The sequence below is a fragment of the Lagenorhynchus albirostris genome, chromosome 10 (genome assembly GCF_949774975.1).
Source record: "Lagenorhynchus albirostris chromosome 10, mLagAlb1.1, whole genome shotgun sequence".
Classification (NCBI taxonomy): Eukaryota; Metazoa; Chordata; class Mammalia; order Artiodactyla; family Delphinidae; genus Lagenorhynchus; species Lagenorhynchus albirostris.
In genome coordinates this window covers 23,967,042-23,987,995 of record NC_083104.1, presented here as the reverse complement: position 1 = coordinate 23,987,995, position 20,954 = coordinate 23,967,042, and the positions used below count along the sequence as shown (strand labels likewise).

Genomic DNA, 20,954 nt, shown 5'->3' with positions numbered 1-20,954 from the left:
AGCAAAGGTACATTGACACTGGCTTTCTCAGCCCCACCGCCTTGCTCACTCGCGCTTCCTGGGACTCTGCCGATAGATGAATTGCACCGAAGTCATTGTCTCAGAGGTTCCCAACGACAGCCACCCAGGGAGTGGCAGTCTCCGATAATATTCTGTAAAGTGCTGGGACTACAGGTGTCTCTCAGTTACTTTGACTTATTAAGGTTAAGAAATGTTTCCTCCTGCGAATTAATGTAAATTGTTGAAAATTTAATAAACATTTAAAAAATGCCAGCAAGTATTAGGAGGAACGCTTTTTTTTTTTTTTTCAAGCCTCTCACTGTTGTGGCCTCTCCCGTTGCGCAGCACAGGCTCCGGACACGCAGGCTCAGCGGCCATGGCTCACGGGCCCAGCTGCTCCGCGGCATGTGGGATCTTCCCCGACCGGGGCACGAACCCGTGTCCTCTGCATCGGCAGGCGGACTCTCAACCACTGCGCCACCAGGGAAGCCCAGGAGGAACGCTTTTAAGAACACACATGAGAATGCAAAATTAAGTTGAAGGATGATACGGTAAGATGTTTATACAATGGTTTAAGGACACACAAAGCGATATCTTACGTAAGTGATGGGCCACATATGCTTCTGGCTGAAGGATGTGTTCCAAGTTCACACTAGTGGCCTCCTCTGGGGAGGTAAACAGAAACATGGGGCTTGCAAGGGCTGTAGAGAGGATTTCAATTTAGTCTGTAATTTTGTCAGGTATTTTAAAGAAAAGATTTGAAGAAAAGTGGAAACAATGTTAACATTTGTGCATTTTGGTTGGAAAGTATGCAGGCATTTATTCTATTTTCCGGTGTTATGTATTTTAAAATTTTCCCAAATTAAAAAGTTAAAGCAGTTTTAAATGTTGTCTAATAAGTCAGTGAATTCAAAACTTTTAAAAAGAATTAAGATGACCTGCATAAAGTCAGCTCGAAGCAACAACCAATATTGCCAATTTGATACATTTTCCTCCAGATTTTTTCCTGACTTACAGTTTGTTGACTTGAAATGCAACTATTAGTCTTGTTTTCTTTAGAAGCCCAGAACTTCTGTTGTTGACTGTGGTAACCAGGGAGGAAGCACTGGTAACAGAGGAATTTTTAAAATCTATTAATTTCTTCTCCAGAAAATGTGAGATTAGCACTATGAGAGTAAAGATGGAGTGTGACTGATTTCATGGTCACATAGGAAAGAACGTTTGTTCTTGCCCCAGATGGCTGACCACCCAATCCAGAATTTTTATTGGGAATAAACCAAGTTCAACCACATTTCTACCCTTCCTCTACCATCCATCTGTAAAAACTGTAACATACAAGCTTCATTCTATCTTCCATAAGTACTTCTGGCTACTGAGCTTTTTTTTTTTTTTCTACTTATGATTACAAATAACCTTCATTAAATGTGCAAACTGAACTTACAGTCTGGAATCGCGTGCATGGCTGCCGCTTGGAATTATTCAGTATTATTTTTTATGAATATACGTGTTGGGGGACAAGAGAACGTTTTGATAAATTCTCCTGAAATGTGCCAGATCGTTGCATACTTAGAGTATCTGTTTGCACAAAACAATGGCGTGAACATATGCTCACAAGTTCTGAGGCCTGATCCTGTTAGAGAGATGAATGCTGGTAATTTATCATGTGCCTCCAGGAGTAGGGAGATGAATTGTAAAACCCTTAAATGGTTTCTGGCATCCAGGCAACAAACCTTTCTGGCCTTTCTCAGTCTGCCCTTGGACTCATCAGCATCTCTGTGAAGTAGGATTCAAGGATGAAGTCCACATGAAACTTTTGCTCTAAGTTTTTTTTTTTTAATTAATTAGTTAATTTGTTTATTTTTGGCTGCGTTGGGTCTTCGTTTCTGTGCGAGGGCTATCTCTAGTTGTGGCGAGCGGGGGCCACTCTTCATCGCGGTGCGCGGGCCTCTCACCGTCCCGGCCTCTCTTGTTGCGGGGCACAGGCTCCAGACGCGCAGGCTCAGTAGTTGTGGCTCGCGGGCCTAGTTGCCCCACGGCGCGTGGGATCTTCCCAGACCAGGGCTCGAACCCGTGTCCCCTGCATTGGCAGGCAGATTCTCAACCATTGCGCCACCAGTGAAGCCCTGCTCTAAGTTTTAGGGAACAGACTGACCGGGAGCAGACCTAAACAGAAAACATTACAGGCAGAAAACCACAATGTCTTTTCCTCTGAGGTTTTTTTTTGTTTTTAAAAGAGCTTGCAGGTTCGCATACTGCAAACCTTTCTTTCTGTTTCCTTTCTCCCCTCACCGCCACCCCATGGGAACCAGGAATAATAATTTCTAACGACCCAGGAGAAGGGGGTGGGAAAGTATGCTGCAAAGCCATGGGAGTGATTTGAAAACTCTTGACTCCCTTCAAACTCGCCAGAAACTGTAAATAGGAACGCCTGGCAAGAGGGGAACAAGGGACAGACCTTTCACTTCTTCAGAATGCTCTTGAACAGGAGGGAGGGAGAGAGCAGGAACGTTTCAGATATTTTGCGCGAAACCCGCTTCATTCATTTTACAGCAGAGCTGCTTGGCTTTGTGGGGGAGCAGTTATCTGGGCAGGACTCAGAGCTGAAGAATTCTGCTGCAGTGGCTGCTGGTGATGGGATGGGATTTAAAAAAATTCCTCCTTGGGGAGAAAAAGTCGACAGAATATTTGTTTTTTTGGAGTATGTGTCTATTACATGTCTGTTATGGTCTGCATTATGTCCTCCCCAAATTCATATGTTGAAATCCTGACCCCCCCCAACCATGTGACAATATTTGGAGATAGGGCGTTTAGGGAGGTAACTGGTATTGAATGAGGTCTTAAGGGTGGGTCCCTAATCTTACGGGACTGGCGTCCTTATAAGAAGAGGAAGAGACACCAGAGATCCCACTCTCTCTCCACACGTACAGAGAAAAAGCTACGTGAAGACCCAGACACAAGGCGGCCGTCTGCAAGCCAGAAAGATATCTCCCACCAGAAACCAACCCTACCAGCACCTTGATCTTGGACTTCCAACCCCAGCACTGTGAGAGAATACATTTCTGTTGTTTGGGCCACTTAGGCTATGGTGTTTTGTTCTGGCAGCCCAAGGTGACTCACGCAGTGTCAGTTAACACCGGGAGGTGGACTTCATCTCACGTGGGTATGTTAAATGGCTCTGGGTACATATTAAGGTCCGAGAGGTGGCAGCGTGATGAAGGGAATTGGCTGCTGGACTCAGGCAAGCCTTATATGAATCTCAGTTAACTGCTTCCTAGGCGCGTGCCTTTCAGCAAATGACCCTCTCTCTGTGTGTTTCCTCATCTGTAGAAGAGGAATAATAAGAGTTTATACCTGCAGGACGGTTGTGAGGTTAAACGCTTTAATGTACGTAGAGCGTGTCACAGTGGCTGGCGAACAGCTCTACACAATGCCGGCTCTGTCGAGGTGGCTCAGAGCCTCGTGTTTTGACAGTTTTTTCACTTTACAAAGAACATCCATAACCATGATTATGTTTGATTTTTTTTTAACATCTTTATTGGGGTACAATTGCTTTACAATGGTGTGTTAGTTTCTGCTTTATAACAAAGTGAATCAGTTATACATATGTTCCCATATCTCTTCCCTCTTGCGTCTCCCTCCCTCCCACCCTCCCTATCCCACCCCTCCAGGCTGTCACAAAGCACCGAGCCAATATCCCTGTGCCATGCGGCTGCTTCCCACTAGCTATCTACCTTACTACGTTTGTTAGGGTGTATATGTCCATGACTCTCTCTCGCCCTGTCACAGCTCACCCTTCCCCCTCCCCATAACCTCAAGTCCGTTCTCTAGGAGGTCTGCGTCTTTATATGTTTGATTTTTATAGCCATCTTATGAGATTAGTTGGAAAGGCAATGCTACACCCACTTGAGGGAAGAGGAAACCCAAAATCAGAGAAGCCAAGAAACTTTCCCGAGCTTGAATTTCTAACAAATCTAATACATCGAGCAGAGCCAGGCTTCAGATGAAAGTCCCCTGACTCCAAGTTCCGAGCTTTTTGAACTAAATTTGCTACCTCTCTGAATTCCTCCCTTCCCCGCTTGTTTCCTCTTTTCTGGTCTTCTTTTCACCAAACATGTATCGAGTTTCTATTATGCTCCTGGCATTTCCCCTCTTTCCCTGGACCTGCGTTTCTTTTCTCTTTATTCATTTTGACCTGGATGCTAAGTGTGTGCTGTGTGTGTGTGCAGGCACGCGCATGCCTGCCTGGGGACACGCCCGCGTGCCCACGTGGTGCTTCCCGTGCTGTCATCTCCGTGGGGATGACCCTCTGCCTTGAGTCTCTCCTCCTAACCCGCCAGTTTTTTAGCTCTAAGACGTCAACACTGAGCTTTCAAGGACATTATAAATAAAGCCTTAACAGTACTCTCTTTTCTTATCTGAAAACTGACACCAAACACAGGCTACCAGGACAAAAAGAAGGAGAACAGGGTAGTGGTCGAGCAGATAATCAATATCTTTAAATGATATGAGAGCAGAGATTCCCAAAAGGGAGGTGAAAAGAGACCTGAAAATGACAGCCTGAGAAAGCTTGCTGGGCTCTTCTAAGGGAGTGAGAGGTAGGCTGTTGTTTGAAAAAGCAGATTTCATATTACAGTTTTCATAGTTGGGGAGATGTCAAAAATATCTCTTATCCTCATAGCACAAACTATAGAAATAGAAACAGAATCTCCCTGACCCCTGCAGCTGTGTAGGAGGTGGGCTCTGAATTGTGAGGTGAGATCGGTACCCTGCATTTTTGGGCCATTTGGGATGCGAATTTTCAAAGCTGGGAAATGTTATTCTGCAGGCTTCAGAAGAGAAGCAGGACCTGAAAGCTAGGAGTCAGTGCCTGAAATGTTCCCATGGAGTGTGAACAGACCATCAAATCCAAATCCCCGATTTTACAGATGAGACAACTGGGTCACAGCAAGAAGTCTCTGGCTGGAGGGCTAGTGGTTACAGTGTCTCATCCAGCACTTGCTTCTCCCTGGAGGTTGGGGAATATCGGTGAAAGGCCAGGGAACTTGCAAGCAGCCATCCTCTCATTCCAAGATAGAGAATTAAAATGTGCCTGGAGGAGGTTGGGACCCAACCCAGAGCACTGGCTCCCTGGGCCTGAAGGAAGCCATGCCGTGGAGGACTGCAGCTTATTCTTATTGTTCTAGATGGGTTCTAAGAGTCCACAGCTTTTCAGGTAGGTCTTTCCAAAGACCTGAAATGGTGGTCTGGACAGTAAAGCTGTGGAGGATCATGAAGTAGCTGTTGGCTTTCTGTGCATAAATAATGCCCCTCTAAGGAATAGCGTATTTTATCCTGTATAATAAGCCACCCCCAAAGTGTTGGTGACCCTTGCCCTCACCCTTACCTTGACTCTGATACACACCCTGACGCTTTCCTGTCCTTTAGCTTGAAGCTGAACTGAATCCTTTCCTTGATCCTTCCCCTAAACCTGCCTCTGATCTTCACCATGTTCCTGAGCCTGATACCCTGACGCAGACTCTCACCCTGATCCTGACCTTGACACTGACTGATTCTCATCTTCACCCATCACGTTGAACTTGTCAAAGTTACCATGTTCCTGATCCTGACCGTGACTTGCACACTAACCCTGATTGTTCACCCTCTTCAAGACCCTGACGTTCAGGCTCGCCCTCACCATCATGTTGATAGTACCCTGACCCTGACTCTAAAATGGACTCTGAATCTGACCCTCAATTTGTTCCTGACTGTTATCTAATCCTCTCCATTGATCTTCAAACTAAATCTGACCATGATGACACCTTGAAACTGATTCTACTACTAACCCTACTCCTGAACTTGACCTTCAACCTGACCCTGATTTTCACCCTGATTATCATCCTCAACGTGACCAACACCCTGGCACTGATCCTGAACCTTACCTGACCTTGACCATCACCCTGACATTGACCTTCAACGTGATCCTTACCCTAAACCTGACCACGAATTTGAATTTCATCATCAACCTGGCCCTGACCACAGTTATGAAACCAACTGTGACCCTCACCATGACCCTGAACTTGATGCTGACTGAACAACCCTGATCTATATATTCACCCTGACAACTCTTTACTCTGAAAACCCCACACTGAATCTCTCCCTAACTCTGACCCTAAATGTAACAATGACATTGTCACTGACCCTCAGCCTTGCACATAACTCGATCCTGACCATAACCCTCACGCTTACACTCTGAATCTGACCTTTACCTTGTTCCTTGCACTCACATTCCTGGTAGCCTGACCCTCACCCTTATCTTTTTCTGAACTTGTGCTGGACTCTACTCTTACCCTGATCCTAATCACGAGCCTCACAATGACCTTGTCCCAAATGTGACCTGACACTGGCCTTCAACCTGACCCTCATCCTCCGTGACCATCTCCCAAATTGATCCCGAGGTCACTCTAATGCTGGCTCTGACCTTCCCACCCTCAACCCTTACTTGAACTTGATTCTCAACTTGCCCCTACCTGTAACTGAACCTGATCGCCATCCTACCTTGAAAACCTTCACCCTGATCCTGAAGCAGACCCTGACTCAGACACTACTCTCACACTGACCCAGAAACTGAGTTTGACCCTGAACCTTACCTGATCCTAACCTTTACCCTGACTTTCACCATGTCCCTCAAGCTGACACTGACCATGACCATCAACAAACTCTTACTCTGACCATCCACCTCTCTCTGAATGTGACTTGACCTTCACCCTTACACTGACTCTCATGCTGACTCTGACCCTGACCTTCGTTCTGAATCTGACCCTGACCCTGTCCCTGAACTTCATCCTTATTCTCACCATGTCTGGAACCTTGACCCCTACCCACATAAGTGCACAGAGCCCCGCCTTCATCAACCTGATCCTCACTCTGGTCCTAAAGCTCATATGTACCCTCTTTTTTTTTTTTTTTCGGTACGCGGGCCTCTCACTGTTGTGGCCTCTCCCGTTGCGGAGCACAGGCTCCGGACGCACAGGCTCAGCGGCCATGGCTCACGGGCCCAATCGCTCCGCGGCATGTGGGATCTTCCCGGACCGGGGCACGAACCTACGTCCCCTGCATCGGCAGGCGGACTCTCAACCACTGCGCCACCAGGGAAGCCCTCATATGTACCCTCTTCATGACCCTTATCCTCAAAGTGACTCTGACCTTGACGTCACCCTGACACTGTATCTGACTTCCTTACTCCTCAAATAGTACTCTGTCTTTGATGATCAACGTGACCTTACCCTCTTCATCATTCCAAACCTGACAAACACCCTGACCTTGACCCTTCTATTACTCTCACCCGGAACCCTACCCTCACTTTTTTGTTACCTTGATCCTCAACATGACCCTAATCCTGATCATACCTTGATTCTTTTTTTTTTTTTTTTTTTTTTTTTTGCGGTACGCGGGCCTCTCACTGCCGTGGCCTCTCCCGTTGCGGAGCACAGGCTCTGGACGCGCAGGCTCAGCGGCCATGGCTCACGGGCCCAGCCGCTCCGCGGCATGTGGGATCTTCCCGGACCGGGGCACGAACCCGTGTCCCCTGCATCGGCAGGCGGACTCTCAACCACTGCGCCACCAGGGAAGCCCATACCTTGATTCTTACCTCACACTGACAGTGAACCTGATTGGAATCCTCAACCTGACCCACATCCTCGTCCTGTCCCTCGGCTGAACAATGACTATCACTCTGAGCCTCATCTTCACTTTCACCCTGACCCTGATCCTAACCCTCACCCTGACCCTGAAGTTCATTCATATGTTTACCTTAACTCTTATCACCACCCTTAGCCTGGCCCTGACAGTGACTTTGATCCTCAACCTTACCCTCACCCTGACTCTGAAATGTACACCCACCGTCACTCTGAACTTGTGTCAGACCTTCTCTTCTCTCTAACCTTGACACTAACTCCCTCACTGACCCTGACCCCCAACTTGACCCTGACGTACACTCTGACCCAGATCCTGACACTGATCCTGACCCTCACCAGGCTCCTAAAGATCAGTGTCATCATGACTTTGACCTTCAACCTCACGCTGTCTGACCCTCAGTGTGACTCTGACTCTCATAATGCTTTTCAGAATTGTTCTGACCCTAACAGTGACCTACCATCACCAAGCTGGGTTTGAACATGAAATCTTGTACACTTACACACTAGTTTCATCTAGATTTCTTATAACTAGCAATAAGAACACACTTTTGAGAACGATGTATAATTCTCAACTTGCTTACACTTGTACTCTGTATTTTCAAATGTGCTGCTTTGATTTATGTCAATATGGTCTACTTTTGAGAACGGGTGTTTCTCGTTGATTTGCCTCAGTAAAAGCATGGGTTAATTCTAGCAGTCAATAAGAATTTTCTTTAGAGACTAACATCTGATTTCTTCTTTACTGCTAGTCTGTTCACACAGATATGATTTTCAATGATATTTGCTTTAACTCAAAATAAGAAGTTACTGTGGAGAACAGTGTATAAACATGAACTCATTTTCACGTATATGGCTTAGATTCCTCTTATCTTGCTCTAACTAAGAGGAAGAAAATGCAATGGAGATAAGTGTGAGTTTCTGAGGTATTTTTTCTTATATAAATCTTATTTACATCTCAGTGTAGGCAAACAGAAAGAACTGGAAAAAATTTGTATTAATGGAAAGAAGCTCAGTCTCAGACATTTCTCACAAAAGAAACTCCTTGGTGCTCCTTAGAGTAAACCAAGATGAACACAAATGTGGATGTTCATCTCAAAGGCACATCCTTACAGCTGATGAGGAAGAGTCTAGATAGTACAATAGTAATGAAAAGAATCCATATTAGTATAAACAAACTCAGTCTCAGACATTCTTTTCAAAAATAACTCTGTATTGCTTTTCAGAGTAAAGCAAGATAAACGTAAGTATAGCACAACAGTTTATTTATTTATTTATTTTTAAATTTATTTATTTTTTATTTATTTTTGGCCGTGTTGGGTCTTCCTTGTTGCACGCAGACTTTCTCTAGTTGTGGCGAGCGGGGGCTGCTCTTCGTTGCAGTGCATGGGCTTCTCATTGCGGTGGCTTTTCTTGTTGTGGAGCACGGGTTCTAGGCGTGTGGGCTCAGTAGTTGTGGCTCGCGGGCTCTAGAGTGCAGGCTCAGTAGTTGTGGCGCATGGACTGCGTTGCTCCGCGGCATGTGGGATCTTCCCGGACCAGGGCTTGAACTCATGTCCCCTGCATTGGCAGGCGGATTCTTAACCACTGCGCCACCAGGGAGGCCCAAGTATAGCACAACACTTTAAAAGGCACATTCTTATTAAAAAGAGGAAAGAAAAATATATACTGCTTACTAAATAATTTTAATTGACCCTTTGTTCTTAAAATGTCCATGGATTAAAAAAAATGCAAATAGGGCTTCCCTGGTGGTGCAGTGGTTGAGAGTCCGCCTGCCGATGCAGGGGACACGGGTTTGTGCCCTGGTCCGGGAAGATCCCACATGCTGCGGAGTGGTGGTGCCCATGAGCCATGGCCGCTGACCTGTGCGTCCGGAGCCTGTTGCTCCGCAGCGGGAGAGGCCACAACAGTGAGAGGCCCGCGTACCGGAAAAAAAAAAAAAAAAAAGCAAATATCTTCAATTAGTAATAATCATGGGTTATATCTTTGTACTTGCCTTCTCACAGCTTTTAATATGAGATATATGTTCATAAAAAATTACCTACAGAGTTTTAAACTTTCTGTTCTTTAGGTGTCTCTTATGTCTAGAGAAAAAACAAAGGAGTGATTTTTTTAAAAAATAAATTTATTTAGTTTATTTATTTTTGGCTGTGTTGGGTCTTTGCTGCTGTGCGCGGGCTTTCTCTAGTTGCAGTGAACGGGGGCTACTCTTCGTTGACGTGTGCGGGCTTCTCATTGCGGTGGCTTCCCTCATTGTGAAGCACGGGCTCTAGGTGCGCGGGCTTCAGTAGTTGCGGCATGCAGGCTTAGTAGTTGTGGCTCACGGGCTTAGCTGCTCCGCGGCATGTGGGATCTTCCCGGACCAGGGATTGAGTCCATGTCCCCTAGCATTGGCAGGCGGATTCTCAACCACTGTGCCACCAGGGAAGCCCTGAAAGGAGTGATTAACTGAAGAAAGTACTTGGTGTAGACAGGTGATTATCTTGGGTACAAGCACTGCAGAGATACAGGTATATACATGAGGTGATTTTCTGTTTATTTTTAAAAGTTGTGCACTTTATTCACATAAATTTAAGATGATATTTTATTTAGTATACTGACAATTATATTTTAAAATTATAGTTTAAAACTTTAAATTTTTACCTATTTATATGTTTTATATCTATGTATGTCTCGATGTATACAAAAAAGGTATATATCCTTTACTATAATTTGTTACACAATTAATGTGCCAAAAGAATAAAATTAAAATTTGGGTCTTTTGTGTAAAATGATTCATTATTGTATGCCCAGATCAACAGAAGCTCCTTTTTGTCACCAGCTGTTAACTGTTGGTTAACTATTAATGCTTATGCTTTTTGCATACTCATCAAACATTTTCTCAGCGAGTCCCTTGGATAGCCTTGACCTAATTTGTTCAAAGTTAAAAATGCTATCACAGAGTTAAAGTCATCCTTTAGACAGACAACTTCCAGAAATTAAATCAGTTCAGATGACTAGCATAATTGTCCTCACTCAGGGTTGCCTGCTCACAAAAAATAAAAGTGCAAATATTTATACAGATGTGCTCTCATGGGAGCTCACAAATTCAGAGTCACTTAGAAACAAAGGTGTTTCTAATCTTGAAAGTCCTAAATAAATTGGACAACACATTAAAGAACTTTTAGGTGGTTTGTTAGTACCTAAGAAAATAGCTATAATAAAAAATGAAAGGTCAAAGACTTAGAATCTCACAGCAGTGCCTCAGCTGACCACTATTACGTTTAAAAAAAAAAATGTTAACCTAGATAAATGCTCTTATAATCATACAGACAAGAAAAGTCTTGGAGAAATTCAAAGAATGTCAGAAACAAGTGCCTATTTCAACTTAGCATGTTCATTACATTTTCCGGAGGGCTGATTATATGCCAAAACACTTGCAAAGGGAGTTTAACACCAACTCTACATGGCTTTGCCCATAAAGCAAAGACAAATCAGCAACAATATCAGACCAACAGCAGTAGCCTGATTTTACACGTAGACGTCAAGGATGTTTCCAAAGCAAGTCCCACCTGCCAACCGCATAATCCTTAAACTGTCAAGGTGGGTGCTGGACAGGAACCAAGGGCCCTAGGGCCCTTTAAACACCTCCAAATGGACTTCATACAAATCCTTTTTTCAGTGAACTAGAAATATGTTCCTTCCATTGTGTATTTATTGTCAGGGTGCATCTAAGTTTTTCCTTGCTGGAGAGCTGCGCCCCTACTTGGGTGGCTCGGTTTTGTTTTCCCACCAAGGGATTCCCACTTACTACTTTAATGGCTGAGATACTCGTTTTACTATTGCTGCGATTAAGTACTTTTACGCAGAAACTCCACCGTCCTTATTACCTACAAGTCCTCAAGAACAACCCAGAGAACTAATGGAATTTTAAAACTAAAATTAACAAAGCTCTCAAAACCCCTTCACTGTTCGCGAAGTTCAAGCGCGAGGGAGCCCCCGGCAGCCCCAGGAGCACCTGCTACGGTGGCCCGGCCAGGATAGGGGTTAGCAGGGAGATCTGTTGCATCTTCTTCTTTCCTCAGAAGGAAGAACGACACAGGAGGCAGGGTCGGGGCTCAGATAAACATCAGATTGCCACTACCTGTTCCTTCAAAAAGTGCCCTAGCGCTGGGCAGGCCAGCGGGCTCGTAGTTCAAAGGGTGACGCTTCGGCTTCTGGAGCGCATGCGCTCCGTGTCTCCACCTGCTGGTACCGTGGTCCATATTTTAGGGGTGAATTAAAGTGTGCGATGGCGTTTTATTTTTATTTTTTTTAAACATTAACAAGTAAAATTAGGTCAGGTATAACCAAGGGAATCTCAAAAGAATAATTGAAGAGTATGTATAAAACTTTGAGAATTAACAATAATTTGATGATAAAAGGAACCTCTGTTGATCCGGGCGTAAAATAGTAATCATTTTTACATGAAAGACCTAAATTCTAATTTGTTTCTTTGAAACATCATTTATGTAACAAATTTTAGTAAAGGATCTATTAATACACATTTATTTGTATGAATTCAAGCACACCTATATATGCAAACATATAAATAGGTGATAATTTAAAGTTTCTGAAAATACCATTATCCTATATATAGACCTGTGATCTGTGAAATCATTAAACCTATTATAATCAACACTTATAATAATTATTATCTTTAATTAAAGTAAGCAACCTTTTTTTTTCTTTAGACAGAAGAGATGCCCAGAGGACAGAAAGTTTAAAACCACCCAGCTTTTCTTTTTTTAATAGTAAATATTTATATCCTATTATTTTAACATATTGAAATGGCAAAAATACAAGGTATTCTAACTCTAGCAAAGCTGACTCCACAGGTCCTGTGCCCATGTATGCATTTGACTTGTCAGTGCCTTTGAGTCAATGACTCCCGGGAATATACCTGTGATTGAATAAACTGGGCTTACTACTGGTTGCATTGAGGGAGAACACACAGCTGTGGTGTGCCAGAGGGTGTCTCAGTAAGAGACTATTATTAAATAATGATTATAGAATTTGGTCTTTTGTTGGGTGAATTGGGGAAGGTCTATGGAAGTGAAGGGCTTGCTCTGAATTAGGTGTTGTTAGAAAGCAGGGCCAATTCTATAATTGGGTATTTTTGTGGATATACAAACACAAAATCAGGTAGTAATTTAAAGTTTATACATACAGCTCGAAAATGTAATTTAATTGCCAGTATACTAAATAAAACAGTATATAGATCGTGTTACATTCATTATGTGAATGAACTGCAACAACTTTTTAAAATAAACACATAGAAAATTGAGTAGAATCTCTCTCTGTAATTCTTGTACTTAGTGTAATCAACTATCTACATTAATTTTTATCTTTAATTGAAGTAATCATTCTTTTTTTTCTTTTTCTGTAGACATAAGTGACACCTAGAGGACAGAAAGTTAAAAACCATCCAGGTAATTTTTTTATGTGAGCATTATCTCATATTAATTAAACATTTTGAGAAGGCAAATACAAATATATATGTATTATCATCCAAAGGCATTTGCATATTTTAAATCACTGATAATTTAAGAAATAAGGGCTCAATTAAAATTATGGTTTGTAAACAGTGTTTTATATCTTTTTTTTTTTCTTTAAGTAAGAATGTGCCTTTGAAATGAATGTGTTTTGCTGTCCTTATGTTTATCTCACTTTAAGGAGAAATGAAGACTTTCTTATGAAAGGAATGTCTGAGGCTGAGCTGATTTGCACCAATATGAATTGTTTTCAATACTACTTCTTGTTTGCCTAAACTGAGACATATGTAAGATTTATGTGAGGAAAAAAAACAAAAACAGAACTCAAATACACTTTATCTCAACTATTCTTTCTTCTTACGAGTTTGAACTGGGTAAGAATAACCTAAGATGTGTACGTGAAAAGGAGGTCACATTTACACATTGTTTCCAAGAGTTACTTCTCATTGTGAGTTAAAGCAAACATAGTTGAAAATTGCGTATATGTGTACAGACAAGCTGTAAAGAAGAAATCAAGTTCAGAATCAAACTTTCCTCTCTAAAGAAAATTCTTAATGACTGTAAGAATTAACAGACTTGAACCCAGGCTCTATCTGAGGCAAATCAATGAGAACTACATGTGCTTCTCAACTGCACTTCTTACTTTGAGGTAGACCATATTAACAGATCAAAGCAGCGTATTTGAAAGCATGCAGTGCAAGTGTAAGCAAGTTCAAAAGTATACATAGTTCTCAAAAGTACATTCTTACCATGAGTTACAAGGAATCTCAATAAAACCAGAGTATAAGTGTACAAGATTTCATGTTCAAACTCATCTTGATGATGGCAAAGCTCACGTCAGGGCCAAGGTCAAAATAGTGATTAGGGTCAGTATCAGGGTCAGTGTCAGGCTCTGGTCAGGGTCAGGGTATTGATCAGATATTTAATGATGATAGAGTGTCAGGCTCAGGATGAGGGTAGGGTTCAGTTCAGGGTGAGGTTAGTAATGAGGGTCAGGACCAAGCTTTGGGTCAAGGAGAGGATCACAGACAGGATGAGGGTGAGGTACAGGGTCACTGTCATGGTGAGTGTGAGCTTCGGGTCACAGAAAGGATCAGGATCAGTTTCAGGTTCAGAATCAGGGTTAAAGTGTGTGTCAGGGTCAAAATAAGAGTCATGGTCAGTGAAAAGTTTGTTCTCAGAGTGAAGGCAGAGGTCAGAGTCAGGGTGAGGAGTGTACTCTTAAGTCAGTGTCAGGGTGATAAGGTCAGGTTGAGAATCAAGGTTACTCTTGGGTTCATTGTGAGAATCAGAGGTAGAGGGAGGCCAAATAAGGGTCAAATTTTGGGTGAAGTTTAATGTCAGTTTCAGAAACAAGATGAGTATTAAGATCAAGGACAAGGTGAGAATGTAGGGTCATTGTTTAGGGGAGAATCAGGGTGAGAATCAGAGTCAGGTTCAGTATCAGTGTGACATAAGAGTGAAGGTGTAGGGGCTTCCCTGGTGGCTCAGTGGTTGGGAGTCCGCCTGCCAATGCTGGGGACACGGGTTTGAGCCCTGGTCCAGGAGGAGCCCACATGCCGCAGAGCAACTGAGTCCGTGCACCACAAGTGCTGAGCCCGCATGCCGCAACTACTGAAGCCCGTGTGCCTAGAGCCCGTGCTCCGCAACAAGAGAAGCCACTGCAATGAGAAGCCCGCGCACCGCAACGAGGAGTAGCCCCCACTCACCGCAACTAGAGAAAGCCCGTGCGCAGCAGTGAAGACCCAACACAGCCAAAAATAAATAAATAAATAAATAAATAAATAAATACATTTATAAAAAGAAAAAGAGTGAAGGTGTATATGATCAGGGTGAGAGTCATTATCGGAGTCAAGGTAGGGTGAGGGTCAGCTCCAGGGTGAGGGTAGTATAATGGTTAGGGTGAGCATCAGAGTCAAGATCTGGGTATTGGTCAGGGTCAGGATGAGTATCAAGTAAGGTACAAGGGTGAGGAGGTCAGAGACATTGCCAGGATATGCCATCCATATTCCCTATTACAAGGTGAGCATTACAATGTCAGAGAATGAAACTTAGTCATCTTTGTATCCCCATCCCTAGTTTAGCACCTGGCACATAGGTGTCATGCAATGTGTTAGAAAGAAGTAAAATAAGGGATACTCTACCCAGTGTATGTACCTCTTTCCCCTGTGTCTGAATTTTTAATCAATAATGAGATAATTGACCTAACGATACAGTGCTAAAATTGCTTGTCTTTTTTTTTTTTTTTTTTTGTGGTACGCGGGCCTCTCACCGCTGCGGCCTCTCCCGTCGCGGAGCACAGGCTCCCGACACGCAGGCTCAGCGGCCCAGCCGCTCCGCGGCACGTGGGATCTTCCCGGACCGGGGCTCAAACCCACGTCCCCTGCATCAGCAGGCGGACTCTCAACCACTGCGCGACCAGGGAAGCCCCTAAAATTGCTTGTCTTACAACTGGAAACTTTAATGAAAATGTCAAGACCAGTTATTTGGTGGAATATCAAAAGCAGCCATACCATTTACTCTGGCACTTTCATTCTTCAGGGTGTTCAGAGTTTTCTGTTTTCAAAAGCACTTATTAAAATGCTGATGCCCCGAGAGCATATTGTCTGTTTTGTTCACCACTACATCATGTCCTCAAGGACATTGCTTTTTCATTACTGTCTTCCTGAGTGAGAACAGTGACTGGACCACAGTTGGAGTTCAGTAAAGAATAGTTGAAGGAGTGACTTTCTTGTACCAATTCTTCCTGACTGCTGCTGTCCGCTGGTAGCAGTTTGTTGAGCAGTGTGATGCTGTTTCAGCAATAGATTAGCAATGTGTGCCATGTGCACAGTAAGACAAAGTGAAGGCTTTTCTAATATGTTTGCCATGAATGTGTTAAACCACTCTTCTTGCCTTAGCTATCAGCTAACGTTTTGGAAAGTTAGTTGACTGCAGAGAGGAAGACCGTGTGGTACTAGGAGGTGGGGAAGGGTCTTGACCAGGGGGACTAAAGGTGCTGTGAGATGGAAATGAGAATTCTGGAAAGCAGATTCTGCTGCTTCCATGTTTGGCTGAGTACTTTGCCGGAAACAGAAGAATTCCAAGCTTTTTTTATCCACTAGCTTTTTATTTGTTTTATTTAGTTTTTCCACAGATTAAGAGGTTAGGTTGTACAATGCAACAGTGTTTTAACATTTCACTAATTGAATGAAGCTAGCCATGTGCAACGAAAAGGTTTTCATGTTTATTTATCGAGATTGTGCATACACTCTGTTAATTTCACACTCTTTGCACATGTATTCCTCCCTGAATTAGAGAGCAAAAAGCATTGCTGAGGCTCAGAGATAAAGGAATGATTTTAAAGAACAAAGAAATGGATTTAAAATTCCCCGTCCCCAGAATCTTATATCTTTCTCTGGTTAGGAAGCAGATGCACTCATCATTTTTCCAAAGCTAGGTTATCTCAAGGCTTTGTGTCCAAGATCAGAATGGGGGTGTCTGCAGGTATTTTATTAGGAGCTTGAAGAGAATTTGAGGGGGGGGAGAGAGACTTTTTATAGCATACGTACAAAGGATCTTATACTTCTCCCTACTCAAAATTACAATGTGAACTATGCAGGGCTGGCTAAAGGAGCAGTCATTTGCATCTGCAATGGAGCAACGCTTTGTTGCATTTGTGAGGGGCAGTTGAGTTTTCTGTCATGTTGTCACAGATGCAGTTTGGGGCATGAGAACTCACCGCCTAACACGGTCTTCTTACTTCCCACCTTCATGATCAGTGGAGGCAGACCGTTACCCTGTACAAGAATTATTCATTTATTCATCCAACGTGTATTTAGCCCTGGACCAGCAGTCAGGTTACAGAACCAACTAAGGTCACTTGTTCCTAATGGCATCTGTCTTAATTTCTTCTAAAATAGACCCTGAGACAGAGACTTGGGTGCAGGTAGTTTTCTGGGGGGAGACAATTCCTGGAAAGCACAAATGAGAAAGTGGAAAAAGTGAGACAGAAAAGGGCAAAAAGGCAATAAAGTGTGCATAAAACAGCAGTTTAGGGCTTCCCTGGTGGCGCAGTGGTTGAGAGTGCGCCTGCTGATGCAGGGGACACGGGTTCGTGCCCCGGTCTCGGAAGGTCCCACATGCCGCGGAGCGGCTGGGCCCGTGAGCCATGGCCGCTGAGCCTGCGCGTCCGGAGCCTGTGCTCCGCAGCGGGAGAGGCCGCAGCGGTGAGAAGCCGCAGCGGTGAGAAGCCCGCGTACCAAAAAAAAACACAAAACAGCAGTTTAGGGCTGGAGGCAACTAGGGCTCAGTTCTCCTGGGGAACCTCTGAGAAACAATGTGGAAAATGTACAAAATCTCCCTATTAGAGTGAGGGCTGGGTCATTGATTTACCCACATATATTGAAGGTTCCAGCAAAGCTCCCAGCCCAGGAGAGAGCACTCAGGCAGAGGATGAGAAACACTGATTCCTGAGTTGAGACGTTGTCGGTGTGCCAGGGACTGTTTACCATAGCTACAGGTGAACCAAGGAGATATGGGGCAGTGCATCAGTAGCATTTACTACAAAATCCTCGCTTTCTCTGCTCCAAGGCAGGGTCCATTTTGGAGCCAACAAACTTCAGACTGAGATAGAGCAAGGGCCGCCATGTAAGGCTGTGTGGGTTGTGCACTGTAACACTCCAAGCGTTGCCACTTGCGTAGAATGCAGTGTAATTATTGTCCCCCAGAGCTGTGCAAGGAAAAATCTGTGAAACATACACATGAATTACATTGTGATTGGCACCCCTTGGAGCCATGCAGCACCTAGTCAGCAAAGCTGTACACACAGTTTCTCTTACAAAAAAGTCCTCCTATGAAGGGTAGATATTATTTTTGGAAGAGTGAATAAATTATTGTAAAGCATTAGAGGACATTTCAGAAAAAAGGGACTTCAGTTAATATGTTTGTATCAGCGCAGTGATAGTTATAGATTCTAAATGGTTATCAGACTTGAGATCCAGATGGCTTTGCCTAACAGCATCTTTTTTTAACTTTTTAGATGGATACAGACCACACACACAGCACCTGCACCTCATTGGGAGGCCCAACTGCTACCCAAATTCATAGCCCTCTGGCCTTCCTCACCTACACAGGACAGGTATAGCTGCCGTGCATACAAGGTATAGGTGTGTCACATTAGCTCAGAGAATTTGCAGTCTCAGTTTCCTACCATTTCTTTAGACCATTCTAGTCCAGTGTGGTCCCAACAATTAGTGGTTTTACAGTAAACGAGGCATACGCAACCTTCCACATGTATCCTGATTGTCATTTCCAATGAGACAGAACTACAAGAAGACAGACTCTTAATTTGTTTCAAAGGCTGATCCTGGCTCAGCCCAGGGCCTGATGCAGTATTCTACATGATTTACTTGCAATATTCTGCATGATTCTTTGATGAATAAGAACACAGTGCATATAAAACAATGGCCCCCATCTCCAAATTCCTGCCCAAAGCAATTGACAAATGATACAAACTTTCACATAAACAAATGCATAGTTAAAACCAAGTCTTTTTAAAATTACAAATGTTTCATTGTTAATTGTAAAATATTTGAGAAGAAGATAGGCACACAATATACATTTTAGAAATATATTTCTTTCCTTAATTTTAAATCTTGATCATAAGTTCTGTCCCAATTTTCTTGTATACCTAAGCTTTCTTTTAGAGGACTGTTTTAGAAGTTGAGGAGAAATACAGGTGGAAAAGAAAGATGGCATAATAGATCATCTACTATTGCTGTTGATCAACTGTTGAACAGAAGTAGTTCTGTCTATTTTTCATGAATTAAAAATTCATTATATGCAAGCATAAAGTAAGCATACTGTGAGTACTTTTGTGTAAGCAGGGTACTTTCTGAGTACTTACTGAGGATAAATCTTTTTTTTTTTTTTTGCAGTACACGGGCCTCTCACCGTTGTGGCCTCTCCCGTTGCGGAGCACGGGCTCCGGACGCGCAGGCTCAGCGGCCATGGCTCACGGGCCCAGTCGCTCCATGGCATGTGGGATCTTCCCGGACCGGGGCACGAACCCATGTCCCCTGCATCGGCAGGCGGACTCTCAACCACTGCGCCACCAGGGAAGCCCGAGGTTAAATCTTATATTGCATAGGAAAACACTTTATAACACTATAGAAAAATCGCTTTGTTTCTGAGGGATTACTCAACTGTATTCTTGTTTTTTTGAAGCTTGTTTTTTAATGATTCTTTCTCTAGATTTACTAAGGTAAAATGTAAGTTCTTCTTTAATCTTCTCTTTTTATATCTGCAAGCAACATATATTCTCACTGATCATCACAATGACCCTTAAAAAGAGAAATGATTACCTGCTTTTGTGAAATGGCCAATCTATATTGCCAGCTGGGTCACAGCAAAACTGATTTCTCATTGCCCTGGTTGGATACAGCTGTGCTTCTGAGCAAGCTCTTTTCTTGAACGGATACCTTGGCAGGCCAACGGCAGTGAACTCTGGGAGGGTCAGGGATCAGAGAAATTAGGATAAGGATTGTCATATGGATTCCGTATGCTCTTTGCCAGGAGCACTTACTGTGTTTTGACATCGTTTGTTTTCCAACTCTCAAAAGTAGAGGAGGAATATTTTTCTGGAGGAAAGGACACCTGAAGATTCCCACAGCATTACAAATGCTCTAGAATTGTTCTGCAGAAGTCCTGGCTGCCAGATGAACCTTCCCAGTACACACCAGCTATGCTATAGGACTGAAGATGCAACTGTGTCTTCATTCCCTCCTTCATTCCCTTCCTCCCTTTCTCTGTCCTCTCTTCATTTTTTTTTTAACATCTTTATTGGAGTATAATTGCTTTACAGTGTTGTGTTAGTTTCTGCTGTATAACAAAATAAATCAGCTATATGCAAACGTATATCCCCATATCCCCTCCCTCTTGTGTCTCCCTCCCACTCTCCTTATCCCACCCCACTAGGTGGTTGCAAAGCACCCGGGTGATCTCCCTGTGCCATGCAGCTACTTCCTACTAGCTATTTTACATTAGGTAGTGTATATATGTCAATGCTATTCTCTCACATCATCCCAGCTTACCCTTCCCCCTCCCCGTGTCCTCAAGTACATTCTCTATGTCTGTGTCGTTATTCCTCTCCTGCCCCTAGGTTCATCAGAACATTTTTTTTTTTTTTAGATTCCATATATATGTGTTAGCATACGGTTATTTGTTTTTCTCTTTCTGACTTACTTCACTCTGTATGACAGACTCTAGATCCATCCACCTCACTACAAATAACTCAATTTCGTTTCTTTTTATGGATGAGTGATATTCCATTGTATATATGTGCCACATCTTCTTTATCCATTCATCTGCCAGTGGACACTTAGGTTGCTTCCATGTCCTGGCTATTGGATATAGAGCTGCAATGAACATTGTGGTACATGACTCTTTTTGAATTATGGTTTTCTCAGGGTACATGCCCAGTAGTGGGATTGCTGGGTTGTATGGTAGTTCTATTTTTAGTTTTTAAAGGAACCTTCATACTGTTCTCCATAGTGGCTGTACCAATTTATATTCCCACCAACAGTGCAAGAGGGTTCCCTTTTTTCCACACCCTCTCCAGGATTTATTGTTTGTAGATTTTTTGATGATGGCCATTCTGACTGGTGGGAGGTGATATCTCATTGTAGTTTTGATTTGCATTTCTCTAATGATTAGTGATGTTGAGCATCCTTTCATGTGTTTGTTGGCAGTCTGTATATCTTCTTTGGAGAAATGTCTATTTAGGTCTTCT

General features: G+C 43.3%; 1 long non-coding RNA gene across 3 annotated transcripts in view; it reads left to right on the top strand.

The window, feature by feature from the left end:
* LOC132526869 (uncharacterized) overlaps window positions 1–20,954 on the top strand; it is a 62,736-nt gene that overhangs the window by 25,843 nt on the left and 15,939 nt on the right. For 2 of the 3 annotated variants that reach the window (XR_009542732.1, XR_009542733.1), the window contains 4 exons: window positions 5,012–5,212; window positions 8,897–8,913; window positions 13,078–13,120; window positions 19,102–19,292. This is a non-coding gene — a long non-coding RNA (uncharacterized LOC132526869). Of the gene's footprint in view, window positions 1–2,925; window positions 3,044–5,011; window positions 5,213–8,896; window positions 8,914–13,077; window positions 13,121–19,101; window positions 19,293–20,954 lie in introns of those variants that run through there. The other variant, XR_009542734.1, reaches the window with a different exon arrangement.